The sequence below is a fragment of the Anas platyrhynchos genome, chromosome 3 (assembly GCF_047663525.1).
Source record: "Anas platyrhynchos isolate ZD024472 breed Pekin duck chromosome 3, IASCAAS_PekinDuck_T2T, whole genome shotgun sequence".
NCBI lineage: Eukaryota > Metazoa > Chordata > Aves > Anseriformes > Anatidae > Anas > Anas platyrhynchos.
The window spans coordinates 70,492,783-70,505,038 of NC_092589.1; the positions used below are offsets into that span (position 1 = coordinate 70,492,783).

General features: G+C 36.2%; 1 long non-coding RNA gene across 1 annotated transcript; it reads right to left on the reverse strand.

Annotated features, from left to right (window-relative positions):
- Positions 1–10,431: 10,431 nt before the first annotated feature.
- LOC140002017 (uncharacterized) lies at positions 10,432–11,878 on the reverse strand. Its single transcript, XR_011807867.1, has 3 exons — positions 11,684–11,878; positions 11,007–11,091; positions 10,432–10,682 (listed from the first exon to the last, which is right to left on the reverse strand). It is a non-coding gene; the product is annotated as an uncharacterized lncRNA (long non-coding RNA).
- Positions 11,879–12,256: the final 378 nt, after the last annotated feature.

A 12,256-nucleotide genomic window follows, 5' to 3' on the forward strand; every position in this document is an offset into this window, starting at 1 on the left:
AGGAGTGGCTGAGGAAACCGGGGTTGTTTAGTCTGGAGAAAAGGAGGCCAAGGGGAGACATTACTGCTCTCTACAACTACCTGAAAGGAAGTTGTGGGGAGCTGGGGGTTGGCCTCTTTTCTCAGATAACCAGCAATACAACTAGAGGGAATGGCCTCAAGGTGTGCCTGGGGAGGTTCTGGTTGGAAATTAGAAGACATTTCTTCTCAGAAAGAGTAGTCAGGCATTGGAATGGGTAGCCCAAGGAAGTGGTTGAGTCACTGTCCCTGGGGGTGTTTAAGGAAAGGTTGGACATGGTGCTTAGGGATATGGTTTAGTGGTTGATATTGATGGTAGAGTGATGGTTGGACCAAATGATCTGGGAGTTTTTTTCCAACCCTAATGATTCTTTGATTCTATGAAATGATCATGAAATTATAGTAGAGAGAAAGTCTAGAAATTCCTGTCTAACAAATTCATAAATTTGCTGTTTTGGTAAAGAGCTCATATGAAATTCAAGTTGGAGAAAAGGACTTGTATTTGATTTTTGTTTCTGAAAATCAAAATTTATCACTTGATTATTTTTTTAAATTTATTAATTCTCCATATACACTTTGGAATACTTTTGTTTTATATCCTTGAATTACTTCTATACTATGAACATGAGCCTACAATTAAAACAGCTGTTGGCTATTATATATCCTAAGAGCTAGTCAGAAGATTATGTATTGTCACCGTGTTCTGAATGCCCCAGAAACCACATTGCCTTTTAAGGTTTATTTGTGGAAGAACCTTTGTGGTCAAGTGGTATAAATGTAGCTATTGATTTAGGAGACTTTAATTCAAGTACTTGATATGAAACACTTCAATAGGTTCAGGGTTTAGAGGCTGTGATACTCAGCCCTTTATAAAAAAAAAGAACAGATACATAAGTGGTGAGTACAGACAAAAATTAAAATTGTTAATAACCCTGAAAATTAATACTGAAATCAGAAGATGCACTGTCTGTACACATTAAATGTGCCACCATGATAATCAGTGCAGTGTCTCCTCTAAGTGTCAGGGTTTTGGAGTCATGTATGCTGAATCCATCCTTTAAATTGATCATAATGGCATGGGATGTACTTTGTACAAATATGTGAATATAAAGCAGATACACTGAGGAGCATGTGTTTCACCTGGTATCTGTTTGTGCTCTATAATTTAGCCTGATGAACTTCTGAATGCTGTTTGCATTTAAATATCTATTTGATAGAAAAAGAAATACACTTTCTTAAGGTGATAAACATCTTTATGCATTTTTTCTCTTAATCACAGAATCACAGAATTTCTAGGTTGGAAGAGACCTCAAGATCATCGAGTCCAACCTCTAACCTAACACTAACAGTCCCCACTAAACCATATCCCTAAGCTCTACATCTAAACGTCTTTTGAAGACTTCCAGGGATGGTGACTCCACCACCTCCCTGGGCAGCCATGCTGAACCTCATCCCATTGGCCTCTGTTCATCGACCCAACCTGTCCAGGTCCCTCTGCAGTGCCTCCCTACCCTCTGGCAGATAATTAGCCCTACCATACTACAGATTGTGCACATGCACAGAATATATAAATTGCTCTTCTGGATCTCTATTTAGTTAAACAGATTAAGTCAGACAGAATCTGCAAAGAGAAAGAGGAAATGAGAAATAGATTTCATGACTGGAAACCTGATACGAGCCAGGTACCTGGGGTCTACACCATATTCTCCAAGCACGTGCAAGTGAGTTCTATGTGAACTGAGAACTTCCTATGTGTGTGCAAGTTACAGACTGGAATCTGTGTGGTTTCCATAAGCCAGAAGCTGTACCTAAGACTTACTGAAAGATGGGTTAGTCACTCCTTCAATGAGTGCTTCAATATTAATTAATATTGAATATTAATTAATATTCAATATTAATTAATATTCAATAACTGTATTGCCACTAAAAGGCCTCTACCTTACCGCAAAACAGAAAACCAAATTCTGTGCAGTCTAGAAAAAGACAAAATTCTATTCCGAGGCAGCAACATTTAATTATCCTGGGTTCATAATGAAGCTGTCAGTCCCAGATGATACAGTTAATGTAAATGAAAATATTTACATCAGTTTTAGCTCTGCAACTAAGAAAACTAAAGAAAAGAAAAATCATCAGGTATTATTAAATACTTCAATGCATTAAGTTCTTATTAAAGCCTCCGCTTCCTAAATCATTAAATAGTATTTTGGAGAAACAGCACAACATATGTGCCCTGTTCTTATACTCTTCTCTCCATCCCTATCTTTTGTCCACTTGCAAAAACAAAAATGTGGGATGGACAAATTTCCTATCTGACACTGTGAGGTCATTTTTACTCTCCTTAGGTTGTAAAGTAGTACAAACTCCATCATTTCAATAGTACTTATATCTTCTGATATCGGGAGCTGAAATTTGTTTAATTGTTTCTGTAGAACAAAACAGCTTTTGGCACAGTTACATAGAAAGAGTTATTCCCGATGTTAAACTAAACTACCATCAAAATAAAGGAAGAGCAGATATCAGATAAAGAAGATAAAACAAAACATAGGAATGTCCTGAGGAAAATGCTCATAAAAATCTTTCACAAAAGAAGCCAATAGGAAATAGAAATATCATCAGCAATCTGACTGTTGGTAAGTCTTTCACATTGACAATAAATGCAATGAGCAAAGACTGTAGCCATAATTTAGAGCAACTCACTGTTCTATTTCTTCTCTAACTAACAGTGTACTACCCTTACTATTGACTTTTTTTCTCTCTCACTGACCCAATTTTAAATTATACTAGTTTCCCTTTCACCCCAGGAATATTAAGTTTTCTTCAAAGTCTCTTGACTTATCAAATTAAATAGTTATTGGAAATGCAAAATTTAAAGGGTATTTAACCATAGCTGATAATCAGAAACTGTCTAAAATGCTTTAAGCAAGTTTTCAGCTTCTTTAAAAATTATGCATATTTGGTATTAAATGAAGAAGGATTGCTTCATTTATCCTGAGGCTCTGAAAAATTATATACTATTGTCCTAGTCTATTTGTTCTATATTTATTTATTTATTTATTTTCATGCACAATGTCTTCATGTTTTTGGTATATTTTTTTCTTTTTATATTGGCTGCTTGGTAAGAATCACATTTCTTCATATAGTCATCTGTTTGCCGACAGCTGGTGTCCTCTCCTCCCTTCACCGTGACTTTGCCATTTCTCTGAAAGCCAGCTGTCCAGACATGTCCAAACTCAAAAATATAACAGTGACTTCAGGCAACATGAAATCTGTACACCAAGAGATTTTGGTTTGTTTTTTTCACACTTACTACAGTTTGTCATATTGTATTAAGTGAAATTTATTTTTATGTTTTTCCCCCAGCCCGGTGTGCCAGGACAGATCATAGATCAATATAAATATGCATTGAATTTGACATAGTAAATGTCTGAAAGTCTATGCTGTATGCATCAAACCATTTTCATGGGAAGATTCTGACATATTTTTATGCTGTAGTATGAGGTTAATCACAAGATATGTTGATTGATGCCTTATGGCAACAAATCTCCTGTAGGAAGCTTTTCAAAGTATAATGTGGAGTTTCAGAGATGCATGAAATGGTAGGATAATGAGGCAGAATGAGCTAATTTTTAGCTGGAATTGCCTCCAGCTAAGCATGCATGCTTTATAAATACAAGCTTAAAAAAAAAAAAAAAAAAAAAAGTCATTAGAAAAAAAAAGACAGAGAAAAATATAAAGTATCATGGAAATATCAATGCATTCAAAAAAAAAAAAAAAAAAAATCATTACTGTTCTAGTGTAGTGTCTTGTCCACAGGCAATGTAGTAAGAAAGTATCCAAGGAAATTTAACAGACTGAACCTGCTCCCTGGACTGCAGTCCTGAGAAATGAGACGAAATAGTTATACAAAGCAGCATAGTTTTGGGGTATGTTTTCAGAAATCCAACAATTCTGTTTTCAGATTTTTCTTTCCATGCTTTTGAATGTAACAAAAGCTTGTGAAGGCCTTCTTTTCTGAATTGGATGATGAGTTACTCTGTGTGATATTCCCCAGAAGACCCATGTAGCATCCAAAATTTGTACATTCTGCTTATGTCTGTGAAGTTCCCTGCCAAAATCTTTGTTAATAGCAGGAGATAGTAAAATAGGCATCTTACAATTTTATAAAATAAATTTAAAATAAATTTATTCATTCATAAAAGCATATAAATTACCAGGATGCATTTTCTCCTTTGAAAACTACAATACCAACAGGCAATGATAAGCTAGATGAAGGGTCCTGTTTTTAATTATCGGCCTGTGCTTGTTTTAAAACACAAATTAGGACTAAAATTGTGGAGTGGAAAACAAATAGGTCACCACTGGAAAAAAAAAAAAATCAGACAGAAGAAAACAGGCTTACAAATGTAGTCATAGATGAGCTACCTTCATTGACATGAAGGGAAAGGTGTTAAAGTTTAGCAACGAAAATGCACACCTGCCATTTCACCTCCTGACAGCTTTGCTATCCATTAATCTAGTGTTAGCTGCTGGAAGTATCATTCTAGTTAGTTTTTACTTTACTTTTGATACTTAGTTCTACATACAGGATTATGCTTGCAGATATCATACAATGCACACAAAGCTTTCTAAATATAACTGTCATGATTTCTATAGAGCTCTTTGGGATATACAGATTCTGAAATCTCTTAAAACATTGAATCTCATAGCTAAAGGTATTTCAAATGTTTCCTCATGCTCGCTGTCTAACAATGACTTTATATATACCCTTAAACTGGTGTATCGTGCTTATAATTTGAGTAGTATCAATTTGCAGACATATTGCACTATTTTTTATTCTGTGCTTCAGAAGTTGTTCCTTTAATATTTCCTGCTTTTAGATTCTCTATGGAATTCTTTTTCATTATTAGATTTCTGTTATGTACCATTAAGCTGTGTCAGGTCAAATATACAAGAAATTAATATTATATCTTTTCAAGGTTCTAAGAATGAAATCTCAGTTATTACAGTCCTTGATAGGCACCCTCACTGGGTGACAGACAACATAGTGCTATTTGTCCTTATTTATTCTTTCTGTGGCCTATTAGTCTTGCATTCCTTGGTATAACAAAACAGCTTTAAGATGAAGAATGGAGAATGACCCAGTTTGACCTTCTTCCTCTTCCTTTTCGTACTTTCCTCCAGCTTTTCTTTTAAAGAAAACTATTGTAAGTTCACAGGAATCACAGAACCACAAAATCAGAGAGTAGTTGAGGTGGGAAGGCCCTTCAGGGGATCATCCAGTTCAAGTTCCCTGCTCAAGCTAAAGCAGGTTGCTTACAGTATTGTCCAGTCACATTCTGAATATCTCCAAGGAAAGACTCCATAACTACCCTATGCAGCCTTTTCCCATGTAAGGTTAACCTCCCTCAACCTGCTGGCAGTAACCCTCCTAATGCAGCCCACGAGACTGCTGACTCTCCTTGCTGGAAGACAACATTTCTAGTTTATGTTCAGCTGGTTGTCCCTCAGAGTCCTCAGGGCCTTTTCTGCAAAGCCTGCCTTCAGCCCATATTGATGTACTGTATTTTTGTCAGTTTGACTATGAAGTTGTTATGGGAGAAACTGTCAAGGGCCTTACTAAAGTTAGGATAGACAGTATGCACTACACTAACATAATTCACAAAGTTAGTTAGCTATTTATAGATGGCTTTCAGGTTGGTTAAGCATGATTTACTCTTTACCAGCTACTCCTAATCACCTCTTCACCCCAACAATTTTCTTACTCTTTCTTTTTTCAAGTCAAATTCTCTGAGGGAAAACAAACAACAAGCTTTATTAGAGTGATTATCCATATCTTAGTTTGAAGTCCAAGAAGAACAGAGGTAAACAAAACATGAAAAGTCATAATAAAGTTCAACTGTTGCTTTCTAAACAGCAGAGGAGTCTGACTCCTCAATTTAGTGAAGGATCACTGCAACAAAATCGTTGTTTATAGTGATGCACTTGTAAGGGTTGTTCACAGATCCCCTGCAAATATATTTATTATTAGAATAAGTTTTCACATTTAATTCCAAGTGGGTGAGTGTTTCTACTTACTAAGCATTTTGTAACAAAATGCATCCTTCAAATAAATAAATAAATAAATAAATAAATAAATAAATAAAAATGCATTCTCAGTTTTTCTAGACCTATTTAGTCTTTCATAAACCATTCCAAGCAACCAAGCACGTCAGTATTCAGTACTTATTTAGCAAACTATTTACAATGAAATGATCACCCTTTAAAATAAGTGCAGCAATTGTTTATACAAAAATGTTTTGTTGTAAATTCAGCATAAATTATTTTTAAGACATTTGTGGGGTACTGTACACTATCTGGTGCATTTTATATAATATTAATTCTGCATAACTCATTGGCAGGTTTCTTTGTTTATTTATTTATTTGTTTATTTTTAAGGAGAAATACCTAGGCCTGAAAAAGAGGTGGGATGCATTCATGAATCAGCCTAGAGTGCTGCTACAGAGATCTGCTCCTCTGTGGGACTCATGGGCTGCTGGGAGACAGCCTGCTCCAGCAGGGGCCGCCCCACCAGCAACCTCTCCACAGGACTCAGGGGAACTGCTGCTCTGGTGCCTGGTGCACCACTTGTCCCTCCTTCTTCATTGAATTTGGTGTCTGCAGGGCTGTTTCTCGCTCTCCCAGCAGCATCTGCACAGCATATTTCTTTCCCTTTCTTAAATCTGCTTTCCCAGAGGTGCAAACACAGTACTCTGAGGCCGCACCTCGAGTACTGTGTTCAGTTCTGGGCCCCTCGCTACAAGAAGGACATCGAGGTGCTTGAGCGGGTCCAGAGAAGGGCGACGAAGCTGGTGAGGGGCCTGGAGAGCAAGTCCTATGAGGAGCGGCTGAAGGAGCTGGGCTTGTTCAGCCTAGAGAAAAGGAGGCTCAGGGGTGACCTTATCACTCTGTATAAGTATATTAAAGGAGGCTCTAGCGAGATGAGGGTTGGCCTGTTCTCCCATGTGCCTGGTGACAGGACGAGGGGGAATGGGCTAAAGTTGCGCCAGGGGAGTTTTAGGTTAGATGTTAGGAAGAATTTCTTTACTGAAAGGGTTGTTAGACATTGGAACAGGCTGCCCAGGGAGGTGGTTGAGTCACCATCCCTGGAAGTCTTCAAAAGACGTTTAGATGTAGAGCTTAGGGATATGGTTTAGTGGGGACTGTTAGTGTTAGGTCAGAGGTTGGACTCGATGATCTTGAGGTCTCTTCCAACCTAGAGATTCTGTGATTCTGTAAACATCACATACTGGCTTGGCTCTGGGCAGTGGCAGGTCCCTTTGCAGCAGGCCCTTATCATGGGGAAGCTTCTGGATCCTTCTCACAGAGGTCACCCCTGCAGCTCCCTGCTACCAAAACCTTGCCACACAAATCCAATACACCTTTGTTTACTTTGGCCTCCAGATCTGCTTGGGATTCTACCCCAGAGGAGGGCTCAAGCTGAAACTTTTGGGTCTAGTATGATTTTTTTTCTTCCTTTTTATTTATTTATTTATTTATTGTTATTTTGCAATGCAATAGGACAATTAATGGCAACTGATTGGCTGGTTCTGATGACTAGGTGCGCAATGCCTGTCAGAAAAGATGAGGAGAATGACTTCTCTCCATTAGAATGACTGTTCTGCACACAAGGAGATTATTTAGAGAAAAATGTAGAATCAAACAAAAAAATAAAATAAAATAGTGGAAGTATGGAATTAAGTAGTCATTATTAAAATTCTAGTAATTCTAAAATTCACAGGCATGCAAACACACCCTTATACTGTAATATTTCCCTATATTTTATTCATTTTTAAGCACAGCATGTGTGCTTGAAATTATCTTCTTATATAAAATGTACAACAATTTATATTAAAGTCAGTGTGTCTAAAATGAATGATACCATAAGATGTCACAGACTTTCTCCACTGTAAAGAGTGATATTCACTACTAAATGAAAAAGATTTAGGGCTCTGAAATGTTAATATTTCATGTATGAATTGAAGATTCACATCTCCTTACCTACCAGGCTACTAACACAGAATATTCCTATCTTGAAAATCTATTTTTTATTTGTCATATAGTTTGCTGTATCTCATGCCTCATTTGGTTCAGATGGTTGGAATTCTGCCCTCTTTGTGTCCTCGGGCATATGAGAAAAGAAAAGATAACAGTAATTTCTTATGCCCAGTAGATTCTTAAACTTTCTGTGCCCATTTGGCATGAATTATAAAGCAAATGTTTAAATCACAACTACATGTATAACTCATCCCAGTTTAAGTTAACTGTTCCACTTGATAAAATAAAGTATCATTACTTTACTACTGAATATAGGAACCATCATTTTCTGTGTAGTGTAAGAGAAGTCTGTTATCCCTTAGGGAGTACACAACAACTTGGTCTACTTTTTTGTGATATATTACCTTTCTAAAGATCTTTCTTTGCACATATTAAGTAACCATTTACAAGACTGAAACAATAAGACATCCATAATAACAGAAGAAAAGAAAAAGGTGAAATGACAGTAGAAAATGTAGGTAAAACAATTAACTTTCTTACTGTTGGGATTTGGGGAAAATATCACTTGTACAAAAAGAATTAATGAATATAGGCTTAAATCACTAGAAATGATAGAAAAGTCAAAGGTGAGTTTTATGTTCATTTCTCAATGAGATATTGAAATATATTGGGGGTAGGGGAGAGAAGGGAGCTGTAAGGAAGGGGTAATGAGCTTATTCTGAATGCTTTTGCAGAGCTCTTCATTTCTCCTGAGAGAAATCACTGAGTCAAAAATTTAAAATGATGGCTCATACATCTGTTTGCCATTTCCACTCTTCTCTGATCTTAAAACCATCCATTTTGCTCCTTGAAGTCTGCAATATTCATTGTTAGGAATGATCTCTTTTTGTTTTCTTTCTTTTTCTTTTTTTTATGAACATCTTCCTATGCTTTCAATTTGCTGAGCATGAGCAATGCACTTCCTCCCCCCCACCTCCCCCGACAACAATAAACTGAAGAGATAAATATTAGTAGACATCTGATTGTGATTTAGAGTCAAATGAGTATTTGCATGTTGAAATATGAAGATACAAACAAGACGGAAAATACCTTCTGTCCAAAGTGGTTTTAAAGAAAAACATGGAAAAACTGGTAAAGACGCAAAATAACCTAAAAGTACCTTAAAACCTGTTGTCAAGAGCCACTTGATATATATCTCCTATTGACTTCTTTGTAAAACTCATGCTAATCATCTAGGATATTTTTGGATATGACACTTGGCCTTGAAGTCATTGTCAAATTAATTTAAATGTTTTTGAAAATTTTAGCTTGCATTTCAAACTCCATGTTTTCAAAATCATACCATTGCATCATATCATTACTATCTAGGTGAATAGGCTATCTTTTTATACTATTTTTCCCTATATAAAGTCATTGAAGTCAGGATAAAATTGGACAGAAAGTTGTGTATCTGTAAGATACAACTGATGTGTTAAATAGCAAGTGCTAACTAGTACTATATATCTCCATTTCATGTGTTGCTAACTCTGAAATGATTGGCATAGTTCTAAATGAGGTAAATCTATGGAAACCTTGTTGGAATCTGGTGTCAAAGAAGAAAAATTAATTCTATTTGAGCTATAATGTTTATCCTTGTCACTTTAGCATCTGATCCAGAAATGCATTGAAATTTGTCTGATATCTGTTATTTCAGTATTCAACTTGAAGATTAAATTTCTTTATAAATGTTAAGTGTATTACAAAGAACAGAAAGATAGAAAGAAGATACCTACATTTCCTTATTTTGTATATTATGTGCATATTAATGGCCCTTCATTTCATCTGTTTCTTCTCTATAACTATTAGATTTCCTCTTAAGTTCCTTACCTTCCACACAGATTGGTAGATGTGATGTCAATATGGTACCTGTGATCCACATTAAAAATCTCTCTGTCCAGGGTGCAGTAATGAGCCAATCCCTCAAAAAATTCAGCAACTTGGAGAAATTCAGAAATCTTTACACTGTGTAAACATAAACTATGTTTACCTTGTACATGAACTTATAGTTTGAGTTTGTTGTTCAGAAGTTATTGACTACTACTAAATATTCGAGTTTGGTAACAGTACACTTTTTCCTTCCAATTAAGAATTTAACTTTTGTCTGAGACACAGCTTTTGTTCTACTCTAGGCTATAGCCAGGGACAAGTAGTTGTTTCATAGGTTCATCCCATTTAATTTATGCTATTGATTTATCTTTTTTGTTACTTTTTCCCCCAGGTTCCCCAGGTCATCTCATTGACAATATATTTTCAAAAAAAAATATTTCTGCTATACAGAAATAACAGCTTTTTGATTGGTGCTGTTTAATGAATGTCCAGCTTGTGATTAATGTAGCTAAGGTAGAGTTTTCATTAATTAGAGGTAGCAACCAGCACATCTCCACATTAAGCATACCAGGCTTTTCTCCTCTCTGCAGCAGACAGTGGCTTCTAGGAATTGCTGGTCAAGGTGTTAAAGACATGCACAGATTTGTAAGTGTGTTTGTCTTCTGGAAAACAAATATATTTTTTTGCTGTTGATCTATTGAAGCTGAGGATGATTTCCAGTGCAGGCTAGCTCATCTGCCAGATCTGGTCCAGGTGAAGCTTCCACTGTGTGAATGAAATCAGCCATCAGTCCCTGGCCCTTTATCAGTAACAAATCACTGTGCAACCCATCTCTCACATATAAAGTCCTGCAAGAGGTAACTTGATGTACTGCAAACAGTGTGAGACCACAGAATCCTTTATGACCTATCTCTATCAGATTGCACGTATGGTCCATACAGAAAAATAAATGTGCCTCAAGGATCTTAAATAAACTTAGAATGGTTCCTGAAGACTGTTCTGGTCCATGTGATGTGAGGAAACTGTATCAATTTGGGATGGACTGCACAGATTTCAGCCCACACAAGATGAGGAAAAGTATTTGTCTACCTTTCTCAGCTGAGAGGCAAAGACTGATCCACCCAAGAAAGTAAACTCATTCCTTCCCCATACAGTGAATCCTTCCAGAGCAACACTGAGGAAAATAGAAGAGAATACATTCCTTAAAAAGAGAAAAGTTAACCAATTGCTAAGGAAAAACAATATATGCTTTAGGAGAAGTACAATTAATAAGAGCAACAAGGGTTTGCTGTATAAACATGAAATTGTTTAGCTGGTGAAAACACGAACATGCAAAAAAAGTGCATAAAATGACTAATTTATCAGCCATGTTTTTTGTATTTTTCTTATAGAAAACAATGATAATAATTCCCTTGCCATCTAGTCTCCATAAAATTTCTGGTCTCTACTTAGCAGAGTGTAATTTTAATGGGGTTTGATAAGAACAATATTGCTTCATGAGTATTAAGTGGTCTTTTTTGTGTGTGTGTGTGTGTGTGTGTGTGTGTGTGACCACAAAACACTCAAAAAAATGGAGACTGTGGAAACTGTATTTGAATAAATTAAGTTCCTCAAGAGACAAGTGCAGCTTGTAACATTGGGAGAAAAAGAGCAGTAGCTTTCTATTGTAAACTCCATTATTTTTTGTGATGTAATATCGTGTAGTTATTAGAAACTCAATGTTAGAAAATATTGTCTCCATCCAAGTAGCACTTAATCTCTATTACCTGGAGGTTAAAAGTCAAAGAACAGTCATCCATGTCAGTGATTCCTGCAGCAGATTGTTACTGAACCATGTAAGGTCGTTTAGTGAGGAGAATTCGCTCCCAGCAGCTTCACATGTCAGAGATATTATAGTACTGCGCTGCCACAGCTCTTCTCACTGGAAAATGATGATGACTCTATGGGCCTTCTCAGGAAGGGTGTCCTGTGGAAAGAAAATAAAAGTTTATTTTAGGCAGACATTTCTGAAAATAGCAAGGGCAACAATGAAAATTTTCCTGACTTTACCAAAACAACTATGGATGAAAGGTATATAGGCACAGATGATTGCACTTGCAATATTAAATATATATTGAGGAGATATATACTGTGTTTTTGCAGTTAATATACCTTTTAATTATTATTGATATAATGCATACAGATTGAAACCTTTCTCAGGTGACCACATGAGATTAAGAAAAGCCTGGAAAAGCCTTGGAAATGGGACATTGATCAACGACAGATTGGTAAATTCTGTGTTAGTTTAATTGGAAAGTTGTCAATAGTGATGTGGGCACAATTCAATTTACCTCTTGAAA